Genomic DNA, 12,665 nt, shown 5'->3' with positions numbered 1-12,665 from the left:
TGGCTGTTGGTCGGCTGGCTGTAGGCATTGCAGAAGGCCGGCGAAGAAAAAAAGGCTGTAGGAGGCCGGACAGTGACTGTAGCTTGGGCGGGCGCAAAAGACGTGGAGGTGGCTGGTAGAAGGAGCAGACGGCTGAAAGCGAAGGCGTCAAGCTGTAGCAAGCAGTTGTAGCCGGACAGCGTCTTCATCGGGCGGCCGTGTGAAGGTGGTGTTTGTAGGCAACCAAGCACCAGCTCGTGAAGGAAGCGGCGGCTGCTGCTGTAGAGCGGCCGCCGCAAGAAGGTAGGGCGGGGAGGTCCAGGAGAAGTGGACGGTGTGGAGGCGGCTAGCAGCGAAGTAGGCTGCAGCTCGCGAAGGAAGTGGAGTTGAGAAGGCGTGTGAGCCCGTCGACAGTGAAGGAAGAGGCGGCAGAGAAGCAGCTCGAAGTGGCCGTGTGAAGGCGGTGGTTATACACTGGAGGAGGCGCAGCTGGCAGAGCACCGTGGGGGTGTCTGCACTGTGGGGGCGTCTGCATTAGGCGCAGCCTGCAGAGCGTAGCGTGGAGGAAGCGTGCAAGCAAAGGTGTGAAGGGCCAGCTGTAGCAAGGCGGCGAAGCGAAAACCGCTGCTGTAGACGTGCGCAGAAGCGTGGAGTTGTTGAGGCGCAGCAGCGTGGAGTGAAGCCGTAGAAGACGAGCACCTGCTGGCAGAAGGCGCCGCAAGGAGGCACGTGCGCGCCGGCGAAGAATCCGGCGAGGCGAGGGATAAGGTTAGTACATTTTTTATTTTTTTATTTTTTAATTAATTTTTCATGTTTTTGTATTTTTTTAAATAAAAAATAATAATAATAAATTAAAAAAACAACAAACCAATAAAAATATATATATATATAATTTTTTTAAAAAAGAAGAAAAAAAAGAAAAAAAATAGAGAAAAGCGAAAAAAGAGAGAAAAAAGAAAGGAATTTTAAAAAAAATATTAAAAAAAAGAAACAATTTTTATTTTCGTATTTTGAGTCCATTTTTCATTTCTTAAATTTTTGTAAAATTTTGCATAATTAAAGTAGTTTGCATTTTTTTTTAAAATTTCTGTAATTGTGTGCATAATTAGTGTTTTGTTTAGCGTGATTCATATTTTTTTGTAATTAGAAAAAAATAAAATCAAAAAAATCGTTCAAAAAAATCAAAAAAATAAAAAGAGGATAGATAGTTACACACATACTCATTTTAGTTGCATTTAGTGGTTAGGTAGGGTAATATATATATATATATATATATATATATATATATATATATTTATAAAAAACAAAAAAAAACAAAAAAACAAAAACAAAGACAAAACAAAAAAAACAAAAACACATAAAAAACCAAAAAAAATTTGACCTTATGCACTTGCGGTCGGGACGTCACATAGGGCCTAGGGCACCTTCTAGAGTACCTACGTAGGAAAGTAGGACCCAATCGGTAGGAAATTTGGCAGATATTGCTGAAACCCTTTCTGAATCCCAATCCGATACCCTTTCCTCCAGAACAACTAGCTCATTGTCCATGGACAATCTAGGGCCGACAAATAGTCATCCCTTAGCCCCAAATAGGACACCCACAAGATCTTTTAATCCATTTGAAGCCGACACCATGGGGTTAACACTCAATGTGAGACTCCAATATGTCTACACGAATGCTCAAGGAGCTGAGATCTTTAGGGATCCACAACAACGGTATCTTGTTAAGATCGCAGACATTTTCTCAGAACTTGATAGAGCACCTCTAGTCAATGACCAGGGTAACATGTACATGGGTGGAGATGGTGTTCGCTACGAAGTCACCTACCATCCAGAAAATGTAGACAAATTAGGGGAGCTCTCTAAAACCGAGTTCTTAGACTTATCAAAACTTTCCAGAGCAAGGGAGTCTAGAGATGACTGGCTCATTGAGCCGGACATGCCTGGACCCTCCAATGCCCAGTCCTCAAAGCCATCCATAGATGATTTACTTCTTGTAGATCTAAATTTGGAAAGGGATAGGAAAGGCAAGAGCAAAATGGATCAGGGGGCTGAGAACCAATGGGAGTTTGTACGACAAATTCCAGTGACAAAGGTCTTACAGGATGACCCACTTCAAGAGGTCTATAAGGACTCGTTAGAGGGATATTATGCCACAACTAGATTGCCACAGCTAGATCTTCCTCTAGCACTGGTGGTGGTAGTTGAGAAGCTTGCAGGACACATGAACCGAATAATTGATAAATGGGCCAATGAATACCGAACCTTAGATTGGAAAGAGATTCGGGAGCTCACGTGGAAAGGACAACCATTATTCATGGAAGTGTTCTCAACAAATACAGCCAAACCAGGAGAGACAGCCTTTCTTGGAGAAACTGTTGCCCCTCCCCTACGAGAGTTCACTAGAGAGGGACCTTCAACATCCAAGTGGACCACTGCTAGTAGCCCAACCCTAGCACCAAGACATTATCCGACACCAAATGTGCGACCACAGGTCACACCACAACAACATCTTTCTCACTATGACAATCGGAGGAGAGGGGAGCTAACTCGGCCTCCCATAAATGCACCTCTTGAAATGTGGGTGACAAGATCTTTGGAGGGGTTTGGTGAGGCTGGTAATAGGGTACCCACACCAATTTTGGATGCATGTGGACCATCTTTCCAAAGAGAGGAACAATTCCCACTGAGAGCAAGAGGCCGTAGGCCCTATGATGAGTATTCAAGACAAGTAAGGCCATCAACTCTTCAGAAACTGGTAAAGAAGTATGAAGGGTCGGGAGATCCATATGACCATGTAGCAGCATTTAGGCAAGCAGTTCGAGCTGAGCAAGTGGCTGACAAGCATACTCAAATTGAAGGATTTGGACTCACTCTTGAGGGAAAAGCCCTTGCTTGGTTTCAGGCACTAGAGGCTTCAGACAAATCTTCTTTATGAGTTTTGGAAGAGAGATTCATTGCTGCTTTTTCCTTGATGGGAATTCAACATGACACGGTAGCACACATCTACTCTTTCAAGCAAGGCGAGAATGAGAGTGTTAGAGACTGTGTAAATAGAATGAAGCAGTACATTAATCGTTGCCCAGAAGATGAGAAGCCCACCCAAAGTCGATTAATTTCTCTCTTCTTAAAAGGACTCAAAAATTCAACACTGCATACACATCTCTATGCAAAGAAGCATACAAATTTCAATGAGTGTTGCCATGATGCTATGGATTTCACCGATAACTTCAAATTCCAAGATGGTTCTGGCCCAGGGGTGAAACCTAGAGATCAGTGGGGTGATGACCAAAGTTTAGGGTCTAGTGCTCTAGTAAATCCAGACCAGATAGCTAACCTAGTACTAAGGAGATTGGGATAGACCTATCGTCCACCCATGCAGCCACAACAACAGCAGCAGCAGCAGAGAATGAGGAATGTACTTCCTACAGGTCCTCATCTTTGTGGAGCATGTGGCGGTAACCATAAAACAGAGGAATGTAATACCTTTTCTCCTCTAGTCACAAACCAACCCACAAAGAAGTGGTGCCAAGCCTGTGCGCTTGGAACTTTACCCACACCACACAGGAATGTACTCGCATTGCAAGAATGAGACAGGAGCGTGAGCAGCCAAGGGGTGGAGTGGCTCCACAAATGTATCAACAGTATACTAATTTTGAACGTAAGCCACCGATGGCACAAGAGCAAGCACGACCTGTTCTTGGTACTCAACCTCCTGCTCCTGGGACTGCTCCTGTAAGGGTTGTGGACTACGACAATTCAAATATGTGTAGAGACTTGGTAAACCCAAGCTATGTGGAGGAGGAATACGCATCATATTCATCCAAGGAAAATCTCTTTGAAAGTCCCGCATACCCAAGCCCAGCACTCCAGGGGAACAAAACTCTTTAATGTTGCTAGGCGGCTACCAACCTAGGATTCCAGGCCCCTCAGGTCAATGGCAGCCAAGGAAAGTAGAGGCCAAACTAATGGGCCCCTGTTACGAGTGCGGAGAACCCCATTGGGCTCGTGATTGTCCACATCGCTCAAGGCAAGCATCTCGATCCAATACAACAGTACAACAGTCCACCAATTGAAAGATATTGTCTAGGGTGTTGTGTAGAACACTTCCCAAAGGATTGTTTGCTGAAACCACATGAGGAAGGCACCTCTCAACCAAAGGTCTCACTCAACCTTGTAGGGGCAGTTCCATCTCCACCTTCATCTGAGAATGAGGATGTCGTGCCACTTAGAGTCATGACTAGATCACAGACACGAAATACTGAAATACAGACTGATGAGACACCTCGAACTAGGGATGCAAAGACAAATCTAGTGGACAAGACCCTACAGTCCAATAGAAAAAAGACCACTAGGAGGAAGAAGAACCGAAACAAGCAAACTAAAAGTGCATCCACTAGTTCTCAAGAAGCCTCTAAACAAAACATGAGGGATAAAACTTGTACATCCCAAGAAGTGCATGAGGAGCATCAACCTCAACCTGGGCCTAGTGCTAAACAAGATGAGACTAGTACGACCGAGGATAGTTCTGGGGGTTCAGTTTTTGTGGATAAAGTTAATGAGACTCTAGATGCCATCATTGATGCTCATAAAAGTCGCATTGCAGCTTTATCTGAGCTACCCAAGAAGCTTCAAGAATACCCAAACCCTCGTGAGGAGAAGATCAATCTAGCTGTACATCAGCAACTCATTAGGGAAGCTTAGTCAATACTTGAGGGACCACCACAACCTATTCCTCGGGGCCCAACCTCTCTTAAGCCAACATTAGAAACCATACCAGAAGTATCATCAAGTCGGGAAATGAAAAGTGAGCTCATTTCACAAGCTCATAGCGAAAGGTCTGCACCAATTGACACCCAATTGAAAGTAGGTATTATGCCACCACCTAGCCTTGTCTTCCCATGCAATGATGAAGTTATTGATGCTAACGAGGACATGGCAAATGAGATGTGGGCCGCAGTTCATGAGAAAGTTAATGAGAGCATGTCTTCTATTAGTTCGCCTCCATTCTCTGAGGTGGATTTTACGAGGGGCACGGAAAACAACTTTAGACGCCCAAGCATCCAGGACGCCCAAGCATCCAGGAGGAATTTCAAATAATTGCTTCTCCTAGAAGTAAGCATACAATGAAAACCTTACTATCATATGTGGGAGAATATGAGAACTGTTCTCAAACCTTGAGGATACCCTCCATGTATAAAAGGTTGACAAAGGAGAAGGATATAAGTATCGTGCAGGCTATTTTGTCAGCACCAGTGGCTTGTACCTTACCTTTGCTTGATTTGATAAAAATTCGACCTGAGTTGTGGAATGATATTGCCACATGTTTGTCAGAGCAGGTATTGCTACAAAAGGGTCACCATGAGTGTACTATACACCCTGAGACAAAGCATGTTATGCCAGTTCCTATCAACAAAGTAGGAAAATTTTGTGAGGACGATCAAGGAAATGCTACCCTCCCATTAGAAGTGCGAAAAGTAGTTTCAACTGCAATACTTGATAGTGGTGCAGGAGTGGGCATGTGACAAGGTCCATTTGGGAAAGTGGAGCAAACCAGCTATTAGGAGTACCAGGATGCGCTTGCAGCTAGCAGATGGAAGCTTAGAACATCCCCTTGGGCTGCTTGGGAACATATTGGTCACCACATGTGGAATTGAATATGAGCACACCTTTGCAGTAGTGGATTTTGGAAAACATCCAAACTATGAAGTGATATTGGGTAGACCATTCATGCGACAATTTAAAATGATTCAAGATTGGGGATACAATTATTTGTACCTCCGACATGATTCTGTCATCACAAGGGTCAACCTAAGGAATCACTCATATCGTGATGTAACAAGGTCTCCAATAGATGAGTTTGATTCTGCTTCATCTAAGGGCTCAAGAGTTACATTGTCAGATGGGCGAGAAGATCTGTGGTGGATGTGTGGAGCCTCATGTAGGGATTTCAACACTGGGAGACTTAAGGGTAATCGAAGTGTATCAGATGAGGCATACACTCCACAACCCTTCCCTGAGCATTTAATTGATCCACTAGAATGGAGTCATGTCCTTGCGACATTATCGACATGTGCTTTACCTAAGTCAATTCAATTTTGTGACTCAGATGGATTATGACATTATTCCTATATGAATGGTATAACCACATGACATTCTAGATGTTTTGTACTATGGGGATGCATCCACAACAGCACTGCACGTAGAGGAAGTCTCTGCTACTCCATGAGCTTTATCATGTAAAAAGGGTGGTGTTTCTACCTTACACAAAGCACTTTCAAAATCTGCTCTTGAAGCTCCAACACAAATGATGTGGATAATTGATAAGTACTCAAGTGAGGGCCAGCTGGCATGTTCCAACTACTCTAGTCGCTGCTCAAAGAGGGCCAGGCAAGAAGGAATTTTCAATTTGGCTACCCAAAGATGCGTACAAACTTGTACCATCTAGCAAAGTTGCTAAGCCTCCTAAAAAGCACATCTTTTCCAAGCCTAAACCTCAGATTGTTACAAAACATGTTCTTAAAGCACAAGGCTATTATGAGGGTGCAACAGCAATTCGGCTTCCAAAATGCCATGGTTTGCTAGGGGTAAAAGAGTGTTTCAGAAAGATTCCAAAAGCCACCCTTGATTTTCCATATCAGTGGGTGCAAAAGAAATCAACACAAACTCTTCAAGATAGGATAAGTGGCTGTGATAGCACCTACAAATCTACTTGTGTTGATCTTCCTAAAACATGTATTGAAACACCGGTTGTCCCAATTTCTCCTTGTTACACAATTCCACCATCAACTTGTGTACCTAAGACAACTTCAATTGAGTCTCATTTGAGCATATATTCTAGCACTTCAATGCCTAAATCCTCTTATCTTGCTCAAATTCCAAGACAATTGCTAAAACTCCCACCTCTTAAAAAGGATATACCTAAAACCAAAGATAAGGCATTAACACTACAATTGAAGCTCTTTGGTAGATCAATGTTTGAATAATGTAGTCCCTTATGCCTTTAGAAGATGTGTTCTTTTTGAGATAATCTTGTTTTTTATTGGAATTGTAATGATGGATATGAGTGTTCTAAATTTCATTGTTCTACGTCCAGATAACTCCTGATGGATATTTGGCGAGATACATGTCTACCATGCATTGACCCTGATAGTACTCGACCTGATCATCGCGGGGGTTATAGTGCTCCTCCGTTTCAAACTCATTCTAGGTACTTCTATGCTCCCTTAGGTGAAAATTGCTGTGAGCATCACTTTGTCACGTTATTCTATCAACAGCATCACCCATTTTCACATTGTCAAGAGTGTGCACGACTCGTATTAGGAGAAGCTTCACATATTTGTTGGATATGCCGCTCTTACTTTAGACAATATGGCACGGGCTTAATGAAACAAATTGTGGGAATTACACCCCAACGCCATAATCTTCTTAATATGAGAATACCAGAGAGAGGACCAAATCAACGTAGATTACCTGAGGAGGTTCAAGCATAACAATGGAGGGATATAAGCTTAAATGACTTGCAACCACCGATCTTGCAAGCCCTCCTTCCCCAAGCCTCAACATGTCAATATTGGATCAATATGAGTACCTATATTGCACAGTTCCAAAATCGAAATTGTCTGCTTAACCTTCCCATAGAACCAATGCCATATTTTAGTGAGGAAGCACTCCTTCCTCTACCACCTTCTCCAGAGGCCGGTTTTTGTGAGGGGTTGTCTCTGCATCCTGAGGAAATTGACACCATCTTTCCAGCAGAAGTGGATACGGATCCACCACCAGCGCAAGGGTAAGCTCAGCGACTCCACAATAAGATCGACAAGCCAGGGCACTTTTCTCCCACTGGGTTTTTTCCCCTCGGTGAGATTGGCACCAATAGCAAATTTTATTCCTTTCTTTTCTTTTCTTGTTTGTTAATAAAATTTTGCAGAGATCCCAGCTAAACAAGGGCATCAAACACGCCCCAACAGTCCACCTACCGTGCACACAAATTAGGAAGGGGGGAGACATGCTACGCCTACAAAGACCGAGGAGGAGCAATCTGCACAAAATCAGCAATGCATCAATGCAAACGAACAACATCAATGGGCACTACAACAGGTGTATTCAAATCTTAATCTTTTGTTCTTTATGTGCTTTTATCTTTTGGATATATGGTTTGTATGTTCACACAATGTTGGCTGGTTTAAGTTTTTGATTAGTTGTTAAAATATGGTGAGTGAATTCTAGATTCTTAGTGAACTTAGTAGAAGATATTTCTATTTAAAGACAGTGTAGGATATATACCACTGGAGTATGCCAAGTTCTTATGCTTTCAAGGTATATTAGTTATCCCTAGTGGTAGCTACCTCTTAGATATGAGCTAGGTGCTAGGATTAATAAAAAATTTATGAAAATATACCCTAAAAAAATATATATATATACAAAGTGAATGACGTGTCTATACAGCCATGTGAAATGCTTGGTAGGACCTGGGGTTATCTTAGCATCTTGGGGCCGATGCCTTGGTTTCCATGGGGTGAACACTAACGTCTGAAAACTTCAGAAAAAGACCTTCAAGGAATCTATCGCCTTGATAGATGCTTGGGTCTCATTGGGATGGAACCTTAATCTTTATCACCTTCTACACACACATCAAAAAAAAAAAGAGTTCCAATCACCTTTGCTCATATTTAGGAGTAGGTTTGCCACTTAGGATTAAATACTTGTAGGACATTGAGACTGCGGTCATAACCTATGGTGTGTAAGCACACTTGCCTTTGCATAGCACTATCTACCACTTAGTCTCACTTTGACTAGTCTTTACTCACCTATTTTAGTACTCTTTAAAACTTTAATCAGCCTTTCACTTGTATGCTCACATGTGGAATTGTCATTGCTGTTTTTTCTTTTCTTCTTTTCTTTTCTTTTTTTCAATAAAGGCTTTACTTGTGTCCATTGTTTTTTTTGCAGCTCGTGCTCCTACCGCGCTCGAGGACGTGCGCAAAATAGGAAGGGGGGAGTGTTGCGTGACGAATGAAGATCAATGCAAGGATGCAACAAAAAAGACACTTAGGGCTCTTGTAAAGAGTTCCAAGTTGTAGATGAATGTGGGAGAGGGCTTGACAATAATCCCACATGGGAACTTTTGGGAGTTTTAGAGTTTTTGTATAAAAAGTGGCTCATTTGAGAGCTAGGGGACTCTTTGGTCATTTGGTTGAGAGGCTCATAGAGAGAGCTTGCTCCATAGCTCCTTCTCATGTGCTCTCCCAAGGCTCTCCATCTCCATTCTTGCTTCAATCTTGTACTCTCTATTCTCTACGTATTCAATGATTTGAGGTTGCGGTCTACACACTTGCTAATCTAGATTTCTTAATGATGTTTTGATGCTAAAATCTGATTTGTGAATTGTAGAGTGCATGTGATGAAGCTTGTGCATGAAATGATGTGTAGTTGAGGCTTGTGTGATAGCTCTTTGCATGTTAGATTCTTTGCATAAGTTGCATTTTTGTGCTTAAGTGTAGCCTAATCTTGATGCGTTGATTATGTTAGATTGAGAAGGAATCAACGATTGATTGCTTGATTGTTGAAGAAGGATTGAGTAGGACTAGAAGTCATTAGTGTGTGGTTAACTAATCTTCTCCCATTCGGGATAGCCTCTATGCGCTAACCGGGTTGCATTCACGGATTGACAAAGTGTGTGGGTTGGAGTGTAGCCTCCGCTATGCTATGATGTCCCAAACACATCCCCCCCTTCCTGATGTGGGTTCTGTCCTCCATGAACCTATTACCGAGGTCTAAAGACCTGGTTACCAAACTCATGTCGGTAGAAATTCCTTCGTGATTGAAGCTTCCTGAGTGTGCGTATGAAGGTTGCGTCGTGGGAGCGCCAGAACCCTGTGTCCACCATGTCCTCGAATGTGACATGCATGTAAGCCAGAAGACACCTTAGATGATGGTAATATAGCATCATGCCTTGGTTGGGGATGGGCCTTGATTCATGTTGAACTGCAGGTGTTGAGCGTCATGGCCATCATAGTGTTCTTTAGGTTGATCAATCATCAAGACCACTAACAATTTCAAAAATCTCTAACACTTGCCATGCTTGTTGGGTCTGGGATACGTCGCCATGCTTGTATCCATGTAAGAATTTGCTTCCTTTTCTCTCGTATGTCTGAAAATGTTGCTGGCATGAAGATCGGGAAGTTGTAACAGACATGGGAGTCGTGCCACTTGGCCTTCTGAAACGTGAGTGGAGTCCATCTTCTCTTAAGGGGCATGTACAATGGGTTAACTCGCTGTGTTGGTGGCGCGCACATATAGACTTGGCTGTACTCTGGAATTGTTAAGTACTCTTTCCACCAGTCTGGCTGTATTCCAAAATCCTCTAGTTTGGGATGTGCCTCATCTGTGAATTGTGGCATAGCTACCTCTTATGTGTACAGGGTGAGCCTTTCTCCACCTGCGAAAGCAATAGCTGATCATGAAGGTGACAATCTTTATTTCTAGCAGGTCAGCCAATTGGGGATTGGCTAATTTTGTATGCCGCACCACATTAGCCCATAATGTGCCTTCTCTAGCCAAGGGAAGTAATTCTTCTAAATCCAGACGAGGTGCTCATAGAGGGTATGGCACATAATGGTGCTTTGTTGGTGTGACCTCGGAGTAGACTTCTGGCATAATCCATCGAGTTGGTTCAAAAGGTGTTACTTGCATTAGCACCTTTAATAAAGGATTGGCAGTGCGAATGAAGCCCTCATATTCTGCACCAGACAATGATTCCAAAATTGTATCATCAGTGAAAGCTTCAATATTGTCCTGGGGAATAGGATAGCGTACCTCCTGAGGTTGCCGTTGTTGGGGAGACGGGTGAGGTGCTAGTATCTCCTCGGGGGCGAGAGGGTTAGTGGGAAAATCTATCTGCTCTGAGAGGAGTGAAAGTAGAGAATATGCAGTCGGCTTGAGATGTGTTAGTAGGTCGGGTATTAGGATAGGGATTAAGGAGTTTACTAGCAACATTAGAATAGACGGGGTAAGTGGACATTGAAGATGAAGGCGAGGTTTCTTCCTGTGACCATGATAAGTCTAATTTTTTGACACTATTGTCCATAATTTTAGAATTTTAGAGTACCCGACACCAAATACGAAGGTTTAACACAATAGGATGTAATTGGTAAAAGAAGATATCTTGTGGATTAGTTAAGACTATGTCCCCTCGCAAAATTCCCATTATTATTGTAGGGTCAGCATCGCGTTCAGTATTCTACTTAATGAGGGTTAGTTCACCTAGGCCTAGGTCTTCAAATAGATTTATATCGTATTGAAGTAAAGAGAGGGCTAGTAAGGACAAAAACAGAGTGAGAGTTTTGGGGGGGGCTCGAGGAGTTACTAGCAACGGCACGCTCAAGGAGTAGGTGTAGGTCATCTGCTGTTGCTGACTTCGGTCTTGTATCACCAAGTAGACGAGAGTCATTGTTGCTAAGGAGCTTTGATATTGCAGTTTCACAAACCATACTTGCAGCATCCAATACCTCGAATAGCCGGGTTGCTTCCTCTTGGGCATGCTTGGCTATTGCTTCACTTTCTTGAGCTTCTGTGATTCTTTGGAGCCTTTCGATAGCCAACCTCTGACTGTCTTGTAGTTGCTACGTAATTTGTGCCATTGTGCTTCTTGGTGTGCTAATACCATCCTTTGCATTTCGACTTGACTGGCACTGATGGTGTCGTTAAGTGCTCTTACTTTCTCTGCATGTGCCTTGTTTGATTGTTCTCTCTCTTGCTATGAGTGGCTTTCTTTGCATGTGCCTTGTTTGATTGTTCTCTCTTGCTATAAGTGAGTGGCTTTGTCCTCTTGTGCTTTTAGATTGGAGGATAGTTGTTGGATCTATTGTTGCATATCCTCTTCTTTGGCCATGGAATTGTGTTGGAGTTCTTGTACTTGCTGGGCATGAAGGGCTGTGAGCTCATGTGTGTGGGTGACCTCCTTCTGGAGTTGCTCTTTAGCTTGTTCCAACTTTGCCTTGAGGTCTATATTTTCTTTAATGCTCTGAACAATGGTTTGGCTAAGAACCACATTATTGCTTTCTAGTGCCTTGTATCTTGTCTCTTGCTCCTCAGTTGGCCTTCAAACTCTTCATTATTATGACATCCATGTGCGTGGCCTTTGCTGTTGTTAAGTGGTCCTTTAAGGTCTGCACTTGTGTGTTTGACTCGTTAACCTGCTTCCAAAGGGCATCGTTATGATCATGGAGCATGTGTGTTGTGAGGAGGTGGCAATGTAATACTTATTTCTCCTGGTCCCATGGTGCACTTGTGCTTGCGCATTCTTCGATTCCAGCATGTGGCAGGTTTAACACTTCATCCAAACCTTCCATTGTTTCCTGCTTGAACTGTTCATAGTTGACATTTTGTAGGAAGGACAGCTGGGGTATTATTCCCTCATCTTCCAAATGCTTTCGTTTGCTTGGGCTTGATGGCTCTTCATCTCTTGTCCTTTTTCTTGTATCATTATGGGCTGCTAGTTCATGCACGTGAGCAATTGCTACCTCAATGCCTTGTGTTTCCTCAGCCTGTACTGGAACTAATGCTACTTGTTTGGGCTCTATCTTTGCTGGTGTGTCTGCCAAAGCTGAATCCTTAAGTGGGAACATGTTCGTGAAAATCAGCTGCGCCAGGCTCATCGGGGGAGTAACTTGCTGGTTGCTCTT

Source organism: Cibotium barometz, chromosome 25 (assembly GCF_041138505.1).
Source record: "Cibotium barometz isolate CiBa-2024 chromosome 25, ASM4113850v1, whole genome shotgun sequence".
NCBI lineage: Eukaryota > Viridiplantae > Streptophyta > Polypodiopsida > Cyatheales > Cibotiaceae > Cibotium > Cibotium barometz.
This window is presented reverse-complemented; position numbering follows the sequence as displayed.